This window comes from Lonchura striata, chromosome 2, assembly GCF_046129695.1.
Source record: "Lonchura striata isolate bLonStr1 chromosome 2, bLonStr1.mat, whole genome shotgun sequence".
In the NCBI taxonomy this organism is placed as follows: domain Eukaryota; kingdom Metazoa; phylum Chordata; class Aves; order Passeriformes; family Estrildidae; genus Lonchura; species Lonchura striata.
In genome coordinates, this window is record NC_134604.1 from 88190530 (window position 1) to 88209452 (window position 18923).

The 18923-nt window shown below is 36.5% G+C and overlaps 1 long non-coding RNA gene across 1 annotated transcript in view; it reads left to right on the top strand.

Annotated features, from left to right (window-relative positions):
* Positions 1-8205: 8205 nt before the first annotated feature.
* LOC116183245 (uncharacterized) overlaps positions 8206-18923 on the top strand; it is a 39606-nt gene continuing 28888 nt past the window's right edge. The window contains exon 1 of the long non-coding RNA XR_013342079.1: positions 8206-8308. This is a non-coding gene — a long non-coding RNA (uncharacterized LOC116183245). The remainder of the gene's footprint in view (positions 8309-18923) is intronic.

Genomic DNA, 18923 nt, shown 5'->3' on the forward strand with positions numbered 1-18923 from the left:
ACATTGCCTATATAAAATACTTTTGTCATTAAGGGGCAGCACATGCCCATATTCTACCTTATACAATTTAGTTTGTTCTGTAATATAATGCTGGATTTTGTAGAATGAGGTAAGGTGTCAATGGCTTCTTTGAAAATTGCTGTGTTGTGATAGACAATCAGTTGACCACATGCTATTCCCATTACAGTTGGCACACATATGGATTGTTCCTTGATGTTTCTTAACATTTGCATTCACACAGAATTCTTCCATGCATTTTCATTAAAGCAGCACCCAAAGAGTAGTATGATTTCTTCTCTTTTATTAAGAAAAGAATTATTATTTGATCATATTATTCCAAAATAAGTGTTCTGCCATTGGCACCTTGTTCTAAGAAGTTCCAGAGAGAGAGAGAGAGAGAGAGAGACTTACATTTTATACAGTGAGACTTGACCATTTGCATAATTTACACTGTAAAGAGAAGCACAGATTTTTGTTTGCTCTGAAGAGCCCAGGAATTCATGTGCTGTGAGTACCTCAGGTAGACTGACAAACTGGGCTTTTGTCCCTTTTCTTCTAAGGAGGTGGGAGCTGCTGTGCAGTAGTAGGATCTACTAGGACAGGATTTTCTAAACTAGATGAAGAGAAGATTCATTTAAATGGCAATGCATAGCCAGGAAAATATCTTTTATTTTTCCTAACTGGATTATGAGATTTTGAAAATGGATGTGTGAAATAGAGAAATTTATTTTAAGTTTTGGGAAATCTGGATGTTATTAGGACTTATCTGAAGAACTATATAAATGGATTGTCAACTTCCAGGTAGTTGTACAGGACTGTATTCCCACAGTCCCAATACCAGCAAAATTACAATGTAATCTACAGCTGAGAAAACTTAGTCTTTTGTCACATAAGTTTCAGTGTGTTTGCTTTTTTTCCTGAAATTTGAATCGTGGAGAAGAAAGTGACCCAGGTTCTCTGTGAACATGAGTAATTCTGTGATCCTGTGATGGTTTTCGCCCGTCCTTAGTAACCTCAGAATTTCTCTAAATTATAAAGTATGGTTGTGATTACAAAGGGAAAACAGTGCCTGATGACTGCTGAAAGCAACTTCTAGAAAAATAATATTGAAGAATGCTCATCCAGTTTGATTGACAGAAAAGGAAGTTCTGAAATGTTACATTTTTGAAGCTAAGGAGATATCCATGAGTGCTACGTTTCAGCTCCATTGTGCCAGTAGCCTTCCTGCATGGAGGAGGTTCTGGCCCTGAATGTTTAATTTTAAATTTTTTTTTTCCTTCTTCTGTTGCCAATATTTTAATATAGTTTAATATATTTTAATATAATGCTGTGGTTGGTGTTTGCTTCATGACAGAGTTGAACTTTCTCAGATTCAAGATGAGTCTTGAGAAAGGAAGTTCTTACAGCATTGCTACACTTATTGGAGACCAAGGACAACCTCAGGGCTATTTATCTTTGGAATTCTCTGTAAATGCAGCAACAATTAAAATTGTGAAAAAAGATGGAAAATTATATGCATTTTCTTATGCTGAGTGTTTTTCTTGCTCCTCCAGGTGACCTAGCATAGACAAGGATAAAGTGCTTAAAATAAACCTGGATATAAAATAGATTTATAAGGACCTCTCCCTTTTCTGTTTTTATTTTTCTCAGATATATCATATCTGTGCACCATCAGGGAAGTTTTCCCACTACTTCAGATTTCAAAGCTACAGGTGGTCTGCAAGCATGGCACTTCAAAGAGTGTTTTGATTAAATGAAACAATGTTTTTATAATATGGATCTTAGATCTTTGAACTTTTTTCAGATCAATTCAGCCAACAAAGATTCAATTAGGTGAGATCAGAAGACCCGCTTCCATCCTCTGTTTTCATCTGTTGTTCAGCCCTATCTTTTCAAAGAGGTTTAATACAAAACCAGGGCCAATCATTTATTTTAATGAGTACCACAATCATAATGATGGTGGTGGTGACGATGGTCCTTGTACTAATAGTAATAAAACACCTTTACATCTGGCAGTACTGTTTGCTTAAAAACAACCTCCAGAAAAAAAACCAAACCAACAAAGAAACCAAACCCAACTTATATAGCCTAAGTAGTATTTTAACTGAATTAGCACATGTTGGCACAAGCTGGGTCTGTATCCGCTACTGAAGCTGATTTAACTGTATGTATCTTGTGGTTTTTTTTTTTTCCTTCAGTGAAAGAAAAACTGATCCTAACAGTTTTAAACTTGTTAATTCAAACCATATGTCATAAAGCCAGTCTCCATATGGTGCAACACCACCTTATATTTACAGGGTGCTGCTTTTCCAAACATTATTCTAAAAGCTTTATTTGCCCCAAATGTAATAGGTGGTACTGGGCTCCTGAATAGGGCTTTTAAAATACCTCAAGTGTCTAAATCACATGCTGATATAGCAAAAACACTCTGATTATTAAAAGCTAATTACAGCCTATTTTATTGGCAAAAAGGTGCTAATCAAGTCCTTGACTGAGAGTGTATGCTTAAGAGAAGAAAAGCATGCTGTCAATCCTCATGGCAACAAAAGATATGTGTAGAAAAAAAAAATCCATCACCTAGTAGAGAGACTTTTACAATTTGATCTTAAATGGTTGATTGTCCAAAACTATGGCAGGTTTAGAGAGGGGAGGTAGCCTCTGCTCTTTGTGTCCTTTAGAAAGAAAATAGAAGAAAAATCTGTATTTCTGAAGCAAAATTGAAATAGAAAGACTGAAGACGGTTAAAGAGACTGTTGAGTTTAACCTTTTTTTGCTTCTATCTCAAAAAAAAATTGATGTCAACATATTGTTGAATGTCTATATTCACTATAGAAAAAGCTGAAGAACTGCACTGGATGCTTTTTTGGGGTCTTTGAGGTCTATAGCACTTTAGTCTGTTTACTTGATTTCATCCTTCTTACTCGGGCGCTAGAAACTACTTCCCTTCTTACCCACCCATCTTAGCACCAACTCACTCTCTACACTGCAAAGCCTTACCAAATGGCAGATGGAATGGATGTGCAGCTTCTTCAGCTTTTTTGGTGGAACAAGGTGAACCTTAGGCAAGCTTACCTGATAGACAATCTTAAAATGGAGCTTCAGGCAGATGGCATGTGATTATCAACACTTAATTGCTTGATGTATGAAGGAAAGAGCTGCTATGTTGAAGCACATGTCATCTATAACTTGTTCTAAGTTTTTTCTTCGCATCCAGTGACAAAAGAATATTCCATATTACTGATGAGGAATGGTTTACAAATTCCAATTCTTTCCACCTTGTTTAGTAGAGGCTCATTCCAGCCCCTGTATAAGCTGTAAAGATTTACATTGGAAAAGTTTACAGAGTATGCACATGTATCAGTCAGAAAGGAACCCTGCAGCCAGGGTGAGGATGGAAGATTGAAACCATTGTCACTCATCATTTGTCACATGTGTGTAAGCCTGCTTCACAGTCAGTCTCTCTTGGCCTGCTCTTCTATTTGTGTGCTTTATGGTTAAAATGAGACTTTTTTGCTCCTGCTAGGAAGGTTCTTGCCTGTGTGATTTTAAAGGCTATAGAAATATATAATTTTCTGTAGAAGGACCCACAAACCACAAACAAGCCTTAAACTATTGACACATGTGAAATCAAATTCTCTGATCATTTATACCACAGTAACTAAATCTATCATAGTGAATCTAGAATAGCTCCAAACCATTCTCTGAGTCTATGATTGGCATTGAGGGAGCTACTTCTGGCTTCTCTCTGGTGAAGCTGCAGACAGAATTTGACCATAGAAACATTATTATTTAGCTTATTAATCACCAAGGAAACTTGCTAGCAGAACAATCCTACCAGTTTTCATTATTTCATTTATAATCTCATTAGAAACAGAATTCTAAATTGCATGCAGAGACTTCAGCAGGAAGAAAACAGGCAGCATTTAGCAAGCAGTCCAACCTATTTCCAGTCTAATAAGTTAATAGCAACATTCTTACAGAAGCTCATGTGAATAAAAGCAAAATACAATAGAATTCTGAAATGAAAAAAAGAAGGAGAAGCACATAAATGAATGAAATAGTTTAATGTTTAATGCCACTGGTTAAGAAAAGATGCTTATTGCTTTCACCAGTCTCCCAGTTAGATGAAGCTACCAACCAATTAACCTTCAGAGTACACAAGGCTTTCTTAATACAATAGTTGTGAATGGAACAGTGTAAGAATGATGCATTATCTATCATTTGAATACATGCTGAAGAGAATGAACTCAAATAAAGAAACCAAGTTCAACATATAAACAAAATATAAATGTTAACATATGCCTACTTGTTCAAAAGAAACTGATGAGCCTACCATATGATGTAGTGCCACCGTTACTTAAATATGATCTCTAACCAAGACACAGGAAAATGCTATGATTTATGATGGCAGATTAGCTAAGTGATTATTTCAGTCAGGGAAGGTGTCCTTTCTGATAAGAGCTCAGTCAAGTTTATCCTTGTGCATCTTATATGTAAGTTTTGTTAGCAGTGAAATTAAGAGATTTGATGTTTAAGCTACTGTCAGTAGAGAGAAAATCAAAAATGTAATGTTCTACAAACCAGTTAGATTTTTTTAAAAGTTCTGCCTCAGACTATTGCAGATCTTTCATATTTTCTTTTCTAGTCCTCCACTGTATTCAAGCAACAATGGTGTCTACTGAATTACTAGGAGCATACCTCAATTCTAAAGTCAGATGGCATTGTCATTGGATATTTTAAAGGAGGTGTTTTTATGGTTTTTCTTAATCCTGAGACTTTACACCATATCAGTTCTCTGCAGGGTAGCCATCTGCATGATACCTAGTTCTTCTGTGAGTGAGGTTTTGTCCTTGATAGTAGATGGCAAAAGTGCCCATTCCAGACAAAAATTATCCTGGATTTCAGACCACAGAAATGCAATATGAGAGGGTTGTGGTGACTTGCTGTGTCCACCACACACCTCCTTTCTTCAGTTCAGCAAATCACTTGATTTTTCAGCACCACCTTGGCTGCTCACTTATGGACCAGGAACACTAATAAGCCCTTTACCACACTCTTTGCTTATCTTCTCTAAAAGAATGTGTTGCAGGATACTAGGAGAGTAGCTGGATCTGCAGCGTCTCTTGCAATGGAGGCTTTAGCTGGAGCCAGTAGAAAGGACTGGAATGAAAACAGTAGCTGCAGCTATAGAAATAATAATAAATAGGGAGGAAGAGGAAGGATTATTGGCATGACTTACACATAGACTGTTTATCCTCAGCTGTTACACATCCCATGTGTCATTTGCTTCATCACAGCATTATGTTTCCTGAGATCTACATCCTTCAATAATGGTTTTACTTTGAGTTGAGGTATCTGATTGCTAGTCTTCCAGAAAAAACCTCATCTCGCCAAATAATTGGTATGAGGCCATTTTCCTCTTCTGTTCAAGTAACCAAGCTTATAGATCTGTGGGGGAAGAGAGATCCATTTGTTTAGGTTCCTTGTAATAGCTATTTAGGACTCTGGAAAGTTTAATGATACACTCTTAACTATTATCTTTGCCAGTGTGGCTGTATAAATGGTATACTTTATGAAAACATATAATTTTGATGCTATACAGGGCAGTTATTGCAATTAGGGGGACATAGTTTTGTCTTCCAATTTGGGAAATGAGAAAGTGGAGATAATGAAGCCAATGGCAGGTTCTTGATGGATTTGGGTAGCGTAACAACAATTTCCTCAATAAGCAGAACTGACCAGATTTGCTGGAAGAGTTCTCCATGTAACACATCAGTCTAGAGTGCTGAAGGCCCTTAGCAGTTAGCTCTCCTTGCCCAAGCAGCCTCATTCTTGCTTTACATCTGGAAGTGGAGTCCCTGGCAGGGGCAGAGAACGTGGACAGTGTCCTCTGCCCTGTGCCTGGCACAGCCAGCACAGAAACTGCACTTGGCAGGTGCATGGGGCTCCCAACCAGCCTGGGCTTTCATCTCTGTGACACACACTGGGACTCCAGGGTTTGAGCTGTGGCTTCCTGGGACAATTCAGCTCTTGCTGGAGAGGTGATAAATTATCTCATAATAAGCTGAATCCTTTAGATTATATTAGGTTAACTGACCGTCAGCACTTATTTTATAACATAAATTACTTATATTGAATTGACCAGAAGTTTTAGCATTTGATAAATAATTAATAATAGTACAGAAATTAAATGGGAGGTTGCATACCATTCAATTTTCTTTAATTTTCTTTATTTCACAATTTCAACTGCTGCCTCTGGTTTGTTTTTTTTAATATAAATCCTCTGAAGTTGGTGTTATGGTTATTAATGATAGGGATAATAAAAAATGAATCAAATATTTACAGCCTTAAATAAGAAATTGTGTCTCATTAAAGTATATAACAAACTTAAATGCACTCTTACTTGTAGAGTTTTTGTTTTCTCTTTTATTTCTTCTTTAATTTTAATAATATTTGTCTTTTAGGAATGTAAAATTTCATTATGTATAAAAGAATACACTTGCATACTCTTGTGTCAGATAAGGCTTTAGCTTAAGTGGTTATTGTCCTGAGGTGCAATTTGTTAAAAAAGTGAGAGAAACAGATTGATGTGATAAATACTAGAATGACCTGCACAGCTGCATTCTACCTTACCAATACAGAAATGACTCTACATTGTCCATCAAGTAAAACTATGGCTTTATGTAAGGATAAACAAGGCATTGTTTATTCATTTTCAAAATAACACAATTTTAAAATAATCAAGATTAAAAGGTCACATATTTATTAATATGTAGCACACTACTCATTACTTTGATAATATTATGCAACTGTTGCCTTTCTGCTGCTGGTCCTTTGCATTCCTTTAATGTGCTCCTCTTTCTTTTTATGTGCCAAATGTTACTATGCTTTTTTGTTTTATTCAAGCTGAATATATTAACCTCTGCAAGACTTACTAGAAGGCAATAGTTTTCCTCCAGAAGCTAGAAGAATTTGAAAGGAAAAAGCCCAAAACGCAACACTACAAATTTATACATGGCCTCATCAGCAGCTTCTTTTTAAAATTACTTTTTAAGCAGTAAATTTTATATTGGAATCCTTATATTTATTAACTTTAAAATGCTTAAAGGCCCAGAAGAAGTTTATATTTGAATCATTATAACTCATTCAGCTTCTATCTCTAGACATCTTTGACAAGGGATATACATACAAATACGGCATTTCCTTTAGGAACAAGAACATTCCCTGACATCGTCTTGAGTAATCTTGATAAGCAAATGATTATGATATTTTACTGTTAGCTTTTTTTCCAGAAGAGATGTTTATATTTCAGTGAGTCAAGCATCTTAGCATTTGGCCTCTCTGGTTGACGTTATTCTAAATCCAAATGAAAGGGCTCACACATGGATGGAATAGTTTGAAAGAGCTGATGTTCATGTTTCTAGAGTTATATGCACAGCTGCACAGGAATGTAAATATGTTTTATGGATGCCTTCAGACACAGTGATGTTAATGGATTTGTAGAAAAAATGCTGAAGATGAAGCACATCATTCAGGTAGAATAATTCAGTACTCTGATTCAGGTGTAAATCATTGAAGTGATGAAATGTATCACTTTTCATTAAAAATGTGAGATAAGACAACAGCAGTTGGGTTTGCTGTGATTCAACTGCAAAATGTTAAGAATATTTCTTAATCAACCATTTTAAAAAGACACAGACTTTGCAAGCAGTTGGTAATGATACAAATTAAGAGACTAATAACCTAATTCACACTGGAGCTGATGTTGTCACAGACATATTAAGAATTTCTGGACTCATGGTGAATATTACCAAGGTCACAGAAAGACAATATATTTCCTCAGTTCTGGAAGGGTTGCTGACTATCCTCCTCTCCTGATCTTTGCCATCTTGTTTAAATATTAAGCATTACTGCAGTTTGAATATCAGCTACTAAATCGGAATAGCTGAGACTATATGGTTAAGAGGTGCCCATCTCTTTGGGTTTAGGTGGGAACAATGTTAAAATTTTCTTTAACTCTCATGTGACTTGGTACAGAGTTTAACATCATGATTTCGTACTAGGTCCAGAAGCTGACACCTTCTGGAAGAGTGTCACAGCAAGCTGCAAGCAGCAGGAGTCTCTTGGAGTGCATCAAGGATAAGCTAATCCAGAATATCCTCCGCCAATGAGAGAAGATGTTTTGCTGGATCTGTTGCTCTTCACCTTAGAGGAGCTTACAGGAGAAGTCCATACTCATGGTAGCCTGAGTTGCAGTGATCATGTCCTGGTGAAAATCATGATTTGAAGGGATAAGGACAGACAAAAGGTAAATATTGCCTTGTTCTTTTGAGAGTTTTAAAGTTCTTCTAAACGTTTTTTACACCTTCTGATGTTTACATATTTCTACTGGAACTTTCTCACTGTTCATATAAACAATGATTGTTTTGCATTCTTCTTTGTGGGTGGAGAGAATTGATGGACTGTTGGTTTGACCAGTGTGGTTGGAGAGATGGAAATTTCACCCTCCAATCCACTGTAACTTTTAAAATTATATATATAGTGGAGTCAGAAAATTAAATTTCTCATTTTGTTCTTTTCTTCCCTCTTTTGCATCTGGCATCCATGTGTGAATTATTTTGTGTCGTAGTGTGACAGATAAAGTCAAGTTCTTAAAAATTTTCAAGAGCAAACTTTCTGTTCTTAAAGGAAGTAGTAGCTGGGAGCCTTCAGGAAACTGCCCTCAGGAATGAAAAAGCAGAATATCATTATCAGATATTTAAAGGTACTTTTCTTAGAGCACAAGAGTTCTCACCTCCCATTTGCATGAAATCATGCAAGGAAGGCAGGACATCAGCATACCTGAGTAAGATCCTCCTGGTCAAAGTAAAATACAAGGGAAATGCATACACAGTGGAAGGAGGTACACATGTCTTGGGAAGAATACTGGGATACTGCTCAGGAGTATAGGGGTAGGATCAGAAAACATAAGGCACAGCTGGAGATAAATTTGCTGAACTTTGTGATGAATAATAACAGGGGATTCTTAAGTATCTTAGCCACAAAAGGAGAACAAAAATATTCTACTGCACTGGAAAATGAGACAGGAAATCTGATGATAACTGACATGGAGAAGGCTGACAACCTTTTTCCCCAGTTTTCACTGACAATCACTCTTGCCATATCTTTCAAGCCTATGAATCTCAAGGCAGGGACTAGGGGAATGAAGTCCCCATCATAGGGAAAAATCAGATTTGTGATAATCTGAGATACCTGGCCATGGAAACCAATTACAGGCAGCCCAGGGTCCTGAAAGAACTGACAGAGGTGGCTGCTAAGTTGCTTTCCAGAATGCCTGGAAGTATTTACTAAATACAAGAGATATTAGGTAAAAGAAATAGTTAAAACATTATATTAAATAAAAATAATTAATATTAATTAAAAAGAAAAGTAAATTAGGTTTTTATTAATCATAAAGAGATACTATAATTATAGGGAACAAAACTTTTCAGATTATATCAATATAAAAAGAATTTGAATTAGCCAGCAGCTCCATAATGAATATTTCAAAAGCTAGTGTTCAAAATAAAAATGTTTATGTTTCTATTAAGTACAAATGTCAGAAGTGTAGTAATGGTATAAAGAGAACTGACATTAAAAACAGTAAAATGCAGTATCTTGATGCATGGTATTTAATTAGAGCTATGAAAATAAATTAAAATGTACTTTGAAATTAATAAAATCCAATTTTAATAGGATTTAAACATGTTATTTTTTTAATTGTTAGAGAAGTGACACTACAAATTACTTTAAATGAATGATGTCTGAGATATACTAAATCTATGTTATTGAGCTTACTGATCAAGAAAGGTTATTTCTAGCTTCTACAAGGTTGCCTTAAGTCTGTTGTTTAAGCCATAACATTTCCTACACCCCTGGCAATTTGCAAAAAACACTAAATCAGAAAAACTCCCTCACACCTAGAGCTTGGTTTAGAATTAGGTAGATGTACTTTATCACATACTTTTGAGGGAAACTGAAAAAAAATAGTTGTTTTTATGACAGTGTAAAATATACAGGAAAACGGGAATAAAGCAAGAGAGTGTTGTTCTGGCTTTCTGAATAATTACTTTATTGAGAAAGATGGCATTTGCAGTGGCTGGGAAGTTATTAGCTCTGGTGATCACCAGACACAGAGCTTGTGGTTGCTTTTTTATGCTTGTGGTTGCCGTTGTTCTCTGTATGGAAGGAGATGGCCTCAAAGGCTAAGCCTGCCTGTCTAGTCCAGGAACATGAATGAGCTCTTCAAAGCTCCTTCAGAAGCCTTTGTGTACTTACCTCTTTCTGTTGCCTGTGAGAGTAACACAGTGTGCTCAATTTAGAAGGACTGATTTCACCAAATGACTAATTTTAAACACAAATCAGGCAGGTCCATCAGGCTGACTGGTACCATCATATTTACAGCAGTTTGGTTTACAAAGAAGTTGTTAATATGTGAGCATTTAATTAGGTTATCTGGAGATTTTGTGACACCTCCAAAATGCATGTGGAAGAAAAGAGAGATATCTGGTGACACCCCCTCCTTTTCAGGTACTTACATATCTTATACTTGATAAGGTCCCCTCAATCATCTCTTCCCAAGGCTGAACAGGCCCAGTTCCCCCAGTCTTTCCTCATGTAAGAGATACTTCAGACCCTTAATCAATTTTTTTACTCTCCACCAGACACAGCACTCCAGGTGTGTCTCACAGGGCTGAGTATAGGATCACCCCCATCAACCTGCTGGCAATACTCTTCCTAATGCTCATGTCTTTGTTGAATTTTGGATGGTTCTTCTCTGCCCATCTCTCTAACCTGTTGAGGTCCTTCTGAAGGGCTGCACAGCAGTCTTGGGTATCTGTCACTCCTCCCAGCTTTGTGTCAGTGAATTTGCTGAGGAGGCATCTGCACTATTTTTCAAATCATTGATGAGTAAGTTAAACAATACGGAGCCCAGTATTCAACACTGGGTAACAGCACTAGTGACAGGCATCCAACTAAACGCTGTGCCACTCATGACAAACCTCTGGGATATGCCATTCAGCCAGTTCTCAGTCTGCTTCACTGTCCACTCACCCAGTCCACACTGTCTGAGTTTGCCTATGAAGCTGTTGTTAGAGACAGTGTCAGAAGCTGTGCTGAAGTCAAGGTAGACAGCATCCACTGCTCTTCCCTCATCCATCCAGGCAGTTGTTTCATCACAGAAGGCAATGTCAAACATGATTTGCCTTCAGTGAAGCCAAGCTGACTACTCCTGACCACTTACTTGCCATCTGTATGGATAGAAAAGGCCTCCAGAATGAGGCATTCCATCACCTTTCTAGGGATCAAGGTAGCAATGATGAGCCAGTATTCCCTGTGTGCTGCTTCTTGCTCTTGTTGAAGACTTGAGTGATTTTTGCTTTCTTCCAGTCCTTGGGCACCTCTCCTGGTCACCACATTTTTCACAGTTGATCCTGAGTGACCTCGCTATGGTGTCCTCCAGCTCTCTCAGCACTCGTGGATGCACCCCATCAGGGCCCATGGATCTGTGTCTGTCAAGCTTGCCTAGATGTTCTCCAAACCAATCCTCCTGGACCAAGGGAAAGTCTTCCCTCCAACATTCCTTTACCTTGGTCTCCTGGGTCAGAGATTCCTGAGGGCTGGACTGGTCCTTGAAGACCAATATAAAGAAGGCGTTCAGTACCTCTGACTTTTCTGTGTCCTCTGTTATCAGGGTCTGCCCTTCGTTTAGTAACAGGTCCACATTATCCTTTGCTTTCCTTGTATTGTTGAAGCATTTCAAGAAGCTGTCCTTGACTAGAATTTTCCTTTTCATCCTTGGCCAGATTTAATTGCAGATGGATTTCTTTTCTTTTAGAATCAAAAGAACTAGAGGCTGCAGAGTGAAAAAAGCTGTGAGAGTATGCGTACTCCTTACTACTTTCTCATTAGGTACTGATGGTAAATTAGAGGGCATTACTGATGAGCACCAAAAATTTATTAGAGCAAAAGGCTAATTGAGCATTATCAAATTCTGCTAGAAGTAAATCAAGGGCCAACATTGTTGTCATCTTGAAAATTAAGTGAGGTGAATGTATCATAGATGTAAAGTGCAAGTGTTTGAGACAAAGGGATCATTACTATTAATGCCTATCATTTATTTGGCATATGTAGTGAAATATCACTCTCAAGATGAGTGTCTCAGTTATTTGGTGAGATACAGATACAAATGAAAATCTAATTACTGATGTAAAGACATTTTGGATTTAGGCCAACAGGAATCCTGGGGGAAAAGCCTCACTCAAGTCCTAAAAATTTTACTCATGTGAGTAGTGCTGGAGACACCGAAGAGGTGATTCATCAACAGAAGGAATTAAGGAAAAAGTATATGTAGAACTGAAGTATAATGTAGAGCAAAAGACAAGTTGAGGGTCATAAGCAAAGGGAAGAAACTGAGAGTAGAGGCCTAAAAGCTTTTTTCAGAGTCAGCTTTCTCCTTACCTACCATACACTCAAATCCTGAAATGAAATATAACATGGTCTGTGTGTGGGCTACCCTAAGAGTGAATTCCTGTCAGCTGAACAGACTGATCTTTCAAACCATTAAGGTCTCCACTGGGTTCTGAACTCTTGAAACACAGAGTAACACAGCTAAAAAGGACCCTTATGAGTCATCTGGTCCAGCACCCTACTCAAAACAGTGAATATTTCAAAGGTAGAGGAGATTGATAGAGACTTGTCCAGCTGACTTGTAAATGTAACGATGTGTACTTCTCATTACTCTCCTACAAATTGATTTTTCCTTATACTCAGTGGCAAACTCCCTTCCTGTAGCATGTGTCCTTTGCCTCTGTTCCTTTAGCTGTGCAACAGCAAGGAACAGGATCCTTTTTCTCTATTTTTGATAGTTGGAGATGGGAAGGAAGTGCCTCCAAACTTGTCTCTCCTCCAGATCTGCCAAGTCCACTTCTCATAGCCTCTCTTTTCTCTCACAAAACTTCGTACAGGATGATCTTCAGAAGTCCCTTCCAAGTTTGTTTTATGATTCCCTATGACATAAGTGCTCAAGCCCCATTGCTGAAGTCACACTGGTATACCCAAGTCTTTTTTTAACTTGTTATAAATTAATTTCAGTACAGTCATTTGTATCTACCTAACTCCTTGCAGTAAAAGGCTATGTGAGAATAAAGCCTCACAAAAGGCCAATTGCGAAAGTGAAAATGTAGTAATCTTGCATCAAAATTATACACAACATTCAGCAAAGAGACAGAAGCACAAAAGGGAAAAAAAAAAAAAAGGCTGGGTCACCTTTTCTCCTCGTGAATCCTGGAGCCTCTAAGATAGAATGGTGAAATGTACAAGTAAAGCCTGGTACAGAACTGGTACCTCCAAAAGTAGAAATACCTGACTTTTCTCTTAAAAATTACACATATTTGTTCACAGTATTTCAGAATCATCAAGGTTGGAAGAAACCTTCAAGATCATCTAGTCTAACCATCAACCCAGCACCACCATAATCATCCTGAAAACCATATCTCTACTGCTCCATTCAGATGCCTCTGGAACAGTTACAGAAATGGTGAATCCACCACCCCCCTGGCAATTTATTCCAATGCCTAACTAGTCTTTCAGTGAAAAAAAAAATATCAATCTAATATCTGTCCATTTTTTTCTAATATCTGTTCATGTTCAAGCATATTACTGGGTGCTCACAGATAGAAAAATGAACAAATGAGACTGCAACTGCATACAGAAAGAAAATATGTTAGGAAGGTGACAGTTTCAAGTACTTGAAAGTCAGGAAATACCATTTCCTGTAGTAACATTATCTCAGCCATGCTGTGTATTTTATGACATATCTTATATTTTACCACACTTAAAGGAAAGACATATACTTAAAGAAAAGCAGGAATATAAAAGAATGCACTAAGAAGGTAACCTTTTCCATATCCCAGTTTTTAAAAGCTTAAAAGGCTAACCTTAATGTGTAGCTTATATAAGTTTTTGTCCTTAATATCTATTTAAAAAAAAAAAAGAAAGTCTCAAACATCTCTGCTGAAGATATAGACAGCAACTGCCTTCCTGTAAGTATACAGTTTTTGTAATTCTGTTAAAAAAGTGATTTTCAGAAAATAAAAATTTTAAGAAGCAAAATCCCTACCAGGTGAAAAAGACATACCCAATTTTATGCCACCATAGAAATTATATTGATAATTGCCATTGTATTGATATTGAAAACAATTTGCAGTGGTGGAGAAAATTCAGAGAGGTGTGATGCAAGACAAGCATTCAGTGAGCACCTTAAAAATTAAGCAGAACAATCTAATTATCTAAAAATTTTGTTTAGGTTGACAGACCACAACCTAAGTCATGAATAGAAGAGGCAGAGATGTAATTAGGAAGGAGGTAAAAATTATCAGCCTAACAGACACTCAAGGTGCCTTTGTATAAAAAAGGTCATGTCACAAAAATCTAGGACTAATTGTCTGATGAGGCTTCAATCTTGTTTGACCAACATCATTGAATTTTTGAATAGATCTCTAAATTCACTATATTCTCACTATTCTCTGTCTTCACTATACAAAGTAAAATTGTTAGACACTTAGCAAGTGAGGTATCAGAAAAGTTATTATAGACAAGAATAAATAATTTGGTAATTTAAATCCTGAAAGGAACTGAAACAGGATTATTCCTGATCCAAGATCTGTTCAGTGTCTTTTCAAGTTATCTGGAAATAAATAAAAAGCTCTTGCTGGCGAAGTCAGCAGATAATCTCAGCTTCTGTAGCATGTTGAATAACAAAGAGAAATTCTAGCAAGATATATGTATTATACATTCAGGCTCACTTACACAGAATTAATGCTTTTCAGTGAAATGAAAGGTGATACATTTGGGAAAACTGAAAGGTAGTTCAAATTTTCAAGATGAGGGAGTCTTTTCTAAAAAAGGGAAAGAAAACCAACCCCCAAACCAAACCCCACTATAAATCAGCGCATTGAAGAAGGACATGCTTGGCAAGGTGGGAGAACCTGCTAATTATGAAGTCTTACAAGACTGACACAGCCTTAAGAAGTGAAAGCAGAGGAATCTAGTGCAATTTCTCCTGCTCATAGATACATATCGAAAACACTAACTTCAGTATGTAGTTTCCGCTTCAGAAATAGGTGAAAAGGAAACAACAATAATGACTGACTGCTTAGAAAATCTAGTATATGAAGGTTGCCTTAAGAAGCTTAGTAGAAAGGTGTCTTGGACTAGACATTCAATGTTCAGGTATTTAACCATAAAATGTATAGGCTTAAATGGATAAGGAATATTCTTATGCCTTTCAGAATTTTTTTTTTTGTGTTATAATTACAAATTTGTAATTTGAGTATTAGACTTTTGCTCTTGTCTGACAAGCCAGTACTTTTTACCATGTGCCATTGAAGTATGAGAACAGAATGACAAATAAAGGTGTCAAAGGATGAAACCACATGTAGACAGGGAGGGGAATTAGATTTATTTATAGATTTTTATTTTTATTTCTCAATTTTTCTAGCTTTATGATTTCACTAGTCATCATGCTACCTAAGAAACCTTTGTATAAGAACAAGAGCTGCTAGTGGATTTTACTGAATTATTGATATCTTTACTTTTCTTTGGAATAGGTTGATAAAGGTTTTATTGATTGTATTGTCCTTGAATTTGGCTGTGGTGAGGTTTTTTGTTTTGTTTTGTGGTTTTAGTGACTTTTTTTTTTTGTTTGGGTTTGGTTAGGCTTGTGTGTTTGGGGGTATTTGTTTTCATTTGGTTTTGGTTTGATTTTTGTTTTTGTGTCATTGTTGTGCGTTAGCAATCATCAGTCAGAAGAGAGTTCTACATGCTTTTTTTCATGAGAGCTCATCTAATGTCTGGAATGGAACAGTCTCTAGTGAAATACAAAATTTTTGTGAACCTTAATAGTCCTGAGTTCAAATGTGTTCTTGAAATCCAGGTGACAAGTCTATTAGGATTGAACAATAGAATATGGAAGAAATAAATTTAAAATGTACATTTGAATATTTTTCTGATTCTTATTCCAATGTCACAGAATTGTACAAATTTACAGCTACTACAGTTGGAAGTCCTTTTTATTTTTTCCATTGTTCAGATTTTCTGTTTAAATTTTTAGCTTTAAAATGGTTTAGCCAGCTCAGGAGACACACTTTAATTCAAAGAAAACTATGAAAGTGACTGAACAGTATTATAGAATGGAATGAAAGGAAGTAAGTATTAAGGGGTGAAGGAGGCGTTATTGATGTGGAAAATGAAATGGAGACCCTTTTCCAAAGACTTCTTAAAAGAACAGTCCTTACAGCACCTTCCTGCCATTTCTCCCTTTCCCCAAAGATTTTGTAGGTAAAACCTCATATTGTAGGTGTTTTTGTACCCATGAAATATTCATCAGCTCTGAAGTCTTCACTTAAAGGAAAGAGCCAATAAAAGAAAAATACTTTGGATATTCTTATAAGAAGAAATTTAGTGCTAACTTCAAAAATTAGGTGCATTTGAAAAAGAATGCTATGGTACAGTCTTTAATATATTAGCTCTCTCCCTATAAATCTGTAGCTAATGATGTAATGTGTAACATGAAAATCATATTGGATTTATATTCAGTTCCATTAGGAATATGACCTTTTCTCATTTGGAGCAACATGGGTACTATTTTTTTTTTACCTGAAATGAGCTAGTCAAAACAGAATAGCTTCTGAATTGTAGGGGACAATGACTGATGGCAATTTTAGAAATAGTCTGTCAGGGAAATGCTGAATTTAATCCATTTGAAATAGATTTAAATTTTGTGTAAAGAATCTTGTGTTAAACCTTTACCTAGTGATGAAACATGGAGCAAGATAGGTTGAAATGTACAAAATGTCTTTGTTTCATCTTCATTTTTGTTAAAATCATAGCCATAAATCCTCAAAATAAAACAATTATTATAATATTTATAAAATGTGTTTATTTAATTGAAAGTGTCCAAAAAAGAACACACAAGCCATGACAATTTTCTCCCTTTTGGATGCTTTTCAGGACTACCAATGAACAAAAACATTCCTTCACAAAATTGTGCTGAGTAACTCTTATTTCCTTGGGTGTCAGTTTCAATAGTGGCATCAGACTTCAAAATGAATACGTGAAGGCTACAAGTGCATCTTATTTTGTCATAGAATCACAGAATATTCTGAGTTGGCTTCCTTTTTCTAATGGGCAGAAACTTCATAGGGAAAATATTTGTGGCCCAAGCCAAGTCAGGTTGTCAAGGCATGGATGGTGACTAAGAAGCAGAAGTCCAGGGCCTGTATGCAGCTGATCATCCCTCACAGGTAAAACTATGAAAGATCTTTCCAAGTTTGCAGGAGGGCAAGACTAGAGATTCCTTATCTGAAGTGCAGCGAGTAATGGGGAGCAGAGCCCTGCAGTGGTATCTAAATGGGCTATTTCAGAACTTCTAAGGTTTCAACTTTGAGAAGATGACACAAGACATGAGTTGGGCACATGAAGATAGCTTTCAAGGAAAATAAGGTCACATTTCCCACTGAATTGTTTAGGATTGCTTCCACATAATTTCTTTTACTGAGGTTTTTGAGAAGATTAGCTAACCTAGTACAGATTATCAAATTCAGTAAGACCCTTTATGAAATGGTGCATAAATTTTCATAAACTAAAAATGAAAGAGAATCATGAAAGTGACCACTGTAAAACCTAATCACAGCACAAATGTATGACAATTGAAAAAAGAGGAAAGCTCAGTTAAAATAAACAAAAAAAAAAAAAAGAAAAAATAATTCAAATCTCATATTAATTTTGAAACCACCTCTGTTAACTTTTGAAATCACAGTTTTGCTGTTGAACACTGTATTGATGCCAAAGGGTCAGGCTAGCCACCTGTTCAATGATGCATTTTTGCAGAACAACCAGAAAATCATCTCACAAAGATGAATGAAGTGTATGAGGTGTTTGAAAGGCAGTTCCCCTGGAACACCTCAATAACATATGTAAATCACTCTGTCATCACTATGGTCATCAGATTTAAGGTTTCTTTATGCTGTTTGTGATGAATATTAAAAATATCTACATGAAAACAAAAAAAAAAATAATTTCTTCATTAATGTGCTATGATCCTTAGGTAATCTGTGAGATGTTTTCAATCTGTTTTAAGCTTGCCCTTTCCATACTGTTGAATACCTGAGAAGAAAGGCTTGCCTGAAGGAAAATTATTCTGAATTTAGTCAGAATATAAAATGACATGAGTAGGTGGAGAGAAACAACAAGATAATGTTTTGCTAAAATGTGTGTGACTACTGTGTGTAACCTGCATGCAAATTTTATTTTGGTCTACCATTAAGGCAGGAATCTTTTGTTTACCAAATATTGGTCAGGTTAGTTATGATTTCTCAATTTTACCTCATTTCTTCAGGTCAGCATGACTTTCCCATTCTTCTTGATAAATACAGATAAAGCCTCAAAGACATACTTTCAGTAGAAAGCTGCCTTCAAAGCATTTCAACTCAGTGAAGGGAATGCCACTACTTCTCTGTTAATATTAAACTATAAGTCTTGATTTTCAATATTTCATTTTTGAACATGAAACCTTCTAGGACTTTCAGTTGTCTTTGAAAAACAGGAAAAAATTAACCTGATCATTTGTTTTGGTGAAATTACACTATTTATGACACTGCTCTTCTCTTCCCCAGTTCCTCACCTCCTCACTGGAGACTCTGCCCATGTCCCCACCTCATGTCTGGGATTTAGCAGCCCTCTGTGCAGGGTAAGCAGCACTTATTACAGTCCTCAGCCCATTGTAGTGGAGTCTGAACCTCTTCTGTCCTGGGACAGAGGTTAACCTCTCAAGGAGACAGGAAGATGTGCTTGGTGTGATGGGGTGGTCCCAGCCTGGCAAT